The following is a 4,431-nucleotide window of genomic DNA, read 5'->3' as shown; positions in this document are numbered from 1 at the left end:
ACATCGACGTGATGCACACTGAGAAGAATATCACCGAGGCACTTTTTGGTAAATTGTTCGGCATAGATGGGAAGTCAAAGGATAATACTAAGGCTAGAGTCGATCTGGAGGCGCTATGTGATAGGCCGTTACAAAACATGAAAGAACCGAAAGGAAAGCAGAACTAGACGAAGCCAAAGGCATTGTTCAATCTTGGAAGGCCAGCTATGAGGGAAATTATCTTGTGGGTGAAAATGCAGTTGATGTTCCCCGATCGGTATGCAGCGAATCTAAAGAGGGGAGCGAGTCTTGATAAATTGAAGATATTTGGTCTCAAGAGTCATGATTGGCACATATGGATTGAGCGGGTAATGCCGACGATGTTGCGTGGCTTCATCCCTGAGGATGAATGGCTAGTACTGGCAGAACTCAGCTATTTCTTCCGTGTTCTTTGTGCGAAAGAACTATCGCCTGGCGTGCTAGAAGAAATGGAAGAGTTGGCGCCGGAGTTGATCTACAAGTTAGAGAAGATCTTTCCACCGGGCTTCTTTAATCCAATGCAGCATTTGATTTTGCATCTCCCGACCGAGGCAAGATTGGGGGGGCCCGTGCAAAATCGTTGGTGCTACCCAACTGAGAGGATGCAGAAGACGCTTCGAGAAAAATGTAAAAATAAACGTAGAATTGAAGCGTCGATGGCTGAGGCATTCATCACTGAGGAGGCGGCAAACTTCGTGACAGCACACTACGAAACCAAAAATCGTCATTTGCATAATCCGAAGCCTCGGTACAATGCTGACGAGACTAAAAAGGGTGGATCCAACCTCAGCCTATTCAAAGGGAATCTCGCACCAGCCAGTGTATCAAATCCAGTATCTTTGGATAATGAAGAATGGCGGACCATTTCGTTGTATATCTTCAACAACCTGATAGAAGTGCGGCCGTACATCAAGTAAGTTCTCGATACATTGTTTCGCAACTTCTATTTCCTTTGAACTGCTCTTATTCCTGGATATTTCATACAGTTGATACGTCGCCCTATTCTCGTATGGAGCGGTGATCCAAAAGGATTCCGTCGAAGAGTATGAGCTTCTCGCAAAGCAAGGAGGCGGCTATCTCGGTTTCATCTAGTGGTTCAAACAAACGGTAAATTCTATTAGACAATTTCATTTCATTCGCTAATTTGTGCATAATGCAACAATCCTTTCATATTAAACTTGTAGGCTAATTCGGAGTCTATGGACGCCGAATTGAGACAAGTCGCTAATGGTCTTGACTATAAGGTCCGTTCATTTGACAAATACGACATCAATGGGTATCGCTTTCGTACCTATGGCAAAGAGCTATCTATGGCCGACCGAAAGTCTACAAATTGTTGTGTATCTGCTATCGGCGAAGGAGGTACCGAGTATTATGGGAGAGTTGAAGCAATTTATGAACTTCTATTCTATGGTGAAAACCCACCAAATGTCGTAGTCTTCAAATGTTATTGGTTTCAGCCGAAGGAGACTAGAAGGACTCATGAACATATAGGGCTAGTTGAAATCAACCAAAGCACCCATTTAGATGTTCCTGGTGTCTATATTACGGCTCAACAGGCGACCCAAGTATTCTATCTACCGTGGGCCTGCCAAACTAATCCAAATCTGAAAGGTTGGGATGTCATTTATGAAGTGCCGCCACGTGCTAGACTATCTCCCCCAAAGGAAGAGGATTATGAACCTCACATTAACCCAGACACATATGAAGGAGAATTCTTCCAAGAGACACGTCTTTCCAAAAAGCGTTTCAAGAACCGGTATACTTCACCCCAAAACATTGAAGTAGACAGCGACAGTGAATCCCACATCACCCCAGAGGAGGAACAAGAAGAGCCGGAACAAGAAGAGGTTACTGCTGCGGATGACCTCTCAATGCTTGACCGATTACGTAAAGGTGGCCTTCCACATGTTGATGCCACTGAACCATATGAGCCTGTCATTGATTATAGTGATGATGATGATTATGCATTTATTGATGATACCGATCGAGATTATTAGTAGTGTCAGGTATTCAATTTTTTTATGTTGTACTTGATGATGATACAGTTAAGTGATATACATATTATTATTCATGTCGATATTTTTTTATGTTGTACTAATTTTGTTTACTCTTTGTCATGGCAGGTGTTGAAAGATGGAAGGGGAGCCGACTGAGGCCAAGGACAAACGTGCCCAAATTGAAGGTGTGCCACACCATCAAGGTAGCTCCAGCTTATATCAGTTCGGGCGGAATTGGGTATGTGGTTTGCTTCATGATTAATGCAATTCATTCATCATGCTAGCTTGAGCCCTTTAATTACTAATTTACTTTGTTTTTCTCTTTCAGGCATGCTACAATAAGACGGATAAGGTGCCAGAGGGGTACGACCTGTATGCCATGGCCCACACTGCCTCTTACAAGCAAGTCAAGGGGAAGGCGAGGAAAGGGGAGGAGTTTAACCCGAGCCAGATTCCCTACAATCCAGAGCAGGTGATGATATCTGGTGGCGGGAGGTCCCGTGGCTCCATAGCCATTGATCCAGAGATTGCTCCTGAGACCACAGTGAGTTTAATTTGAATGGACGTTACTTGCTAGTCTTAACATTTGAGTGTCATCATGCTAACGAAACATTGGAAATGATCTTTGGTGCAGCGTAACTCCACACAAGCATCACACGATCCTTCTCCAGCTACTGGAATGAGCCAGCCCGCTCCCACACCTCCATGATCAAGGTAAGTTTCTCTAGTTTTTTGCTTAACAAATGCATAAAGACCTAGACTTAGCTTTATTTCCTCCAATATGCTTACCTTAATGACCTAGACTTAGCTTCTTTTTCTCCAAAATGACTTAATAAGCTTACCGACCTTCAAAACCAGCCATTTTTACCTAAGTTAGCTCTAAAACGATCTATACTTAGCTTTGTTTCCTCCAAAATGACCTAAGTTAGTTATAATATGCTTAGTTAACTAGGTTTGCTCAATAATGACATGCACTTAGCTTACTTATGTAAAAAACGGTATAATTAGCTTAGTTAGCTCATAAACGATCCATTTTACCTATGTTAGCTCTAAAATGATGCATTTTACCTAAGTTAGCTCATAAACGATCCATTTCACCTAAGTTACTTCACAAACGATGGCGTGCTTCTTCTTCTAGTCTTCTTCTTCTAGTCACCTTTTCCTAACTTTCTTATTTGCCATTTTGCAGATTTCATTCACTTCTCGGAAGCTAGCTTGCTATGATGGAGTGCTTGTTTTTTATTTCATTCTCTTCTAGTATTCTTCTAGCTTGCTACGATGGAACTTGCTATCTTGATAAAACTTTGCATTGTAATATGTATGTGCAACTTCCTAATGGTTGCAACTTATGTGTATGTGCAACTTGCTATGTATGAATGGATGGAACTATATATGTATGTACGATGAAACTTATGTGCTGTTAAATAGCCCTGTGAAATATATCTATATATGTCATATATATTTGCTGTGAAAATTGTTGGATTAAAAAAAACAGAAAAAAGAGCCAATATGCAGGCTCTTTGCCGTCTGCCACCGACGGCAAAGGGCTCTTTGCCGTCTGCCACCGACGGCAAAGGGCTCTTTGCCATCAGCAGCAGACGGCAAAGAGGCCACGTGGCAGGCAACTGTGCTTCCTGGGAGGCTGACCAATTTGGTCAGTTTGCCTACAATGGTTGACGGCAAAGAGAAAAAAAACTTTGCCTACAACGGCGGATGACAAAGGCCTGCCGTATAGTGACGTCGGCTGACATCATTCGGCGGACGGCAAAGGCCTGCCGTTAACCATCTAACGGAGTAACAACGCATTTATTGCCGTCTGCATTCTTTGCCGTCTGCTGCTGATGTCAAAGAGCCCTTTGCTGTCAGCCGTCCGAAGCAGACGACAACGTAGCTCTTAGCCGTCCCGTACTTTGCCGTCCCCTTTTGCCATCCACGACGGACGGCAAAGACCTTTGCCGTCGGCCATCCATGCCTTTGCCGTCCGCCGTGGCAGATGGCAAAGTAGCTGATTCCTGTAGTGTGATACATCGAAACTAATGATAACAATTTTAAAGTTATGTCGGGACATTATCCCAAAAAAATTGTACAATGTAAAAAATAGATTTCATCATTTATAAAAAGTAATTTTATTATTGAGAAACAGTTCTCACATGTATTTGATATTATTTAGCATGTATTTAAAAACTTGCTCTTATTATATTTAAAAAAATGTTAAAGATTTTTTTGAAAAATGTGAAATTTTAATGTATACAGAAAATGTACAACACATATGAAAAAGAGTAGACATACAAACATATATTTCTAATCATCGTTTCAAAAATATCAATCATGTGTTTCAAAAATGGTAAACATGTAAACATGGTTATGATGTATAGAAAAATATACAATGCGTAGGAAAATGTAGACATGTGTT

This window comes from Triticum dicoccoides, chromosome 1B (genome assembly GCF_002162155.2).
Source record: "Triticum dicoccoides isolate Atlit2015 ecotype Zavitan chromosome 1B, WEW_v2.0, whole genome shotgun sequence".
Classification (NCBI taxonomy): domain Eukaryota; kingdom Viridiplantae; phylum Streptophyta; class Magnoliopsida; order Poales; family Poaceae; genus Triticum; species Triticum dicoccoides.
This window is presented reverse-complemented; position numbering follows the sequence as displayed.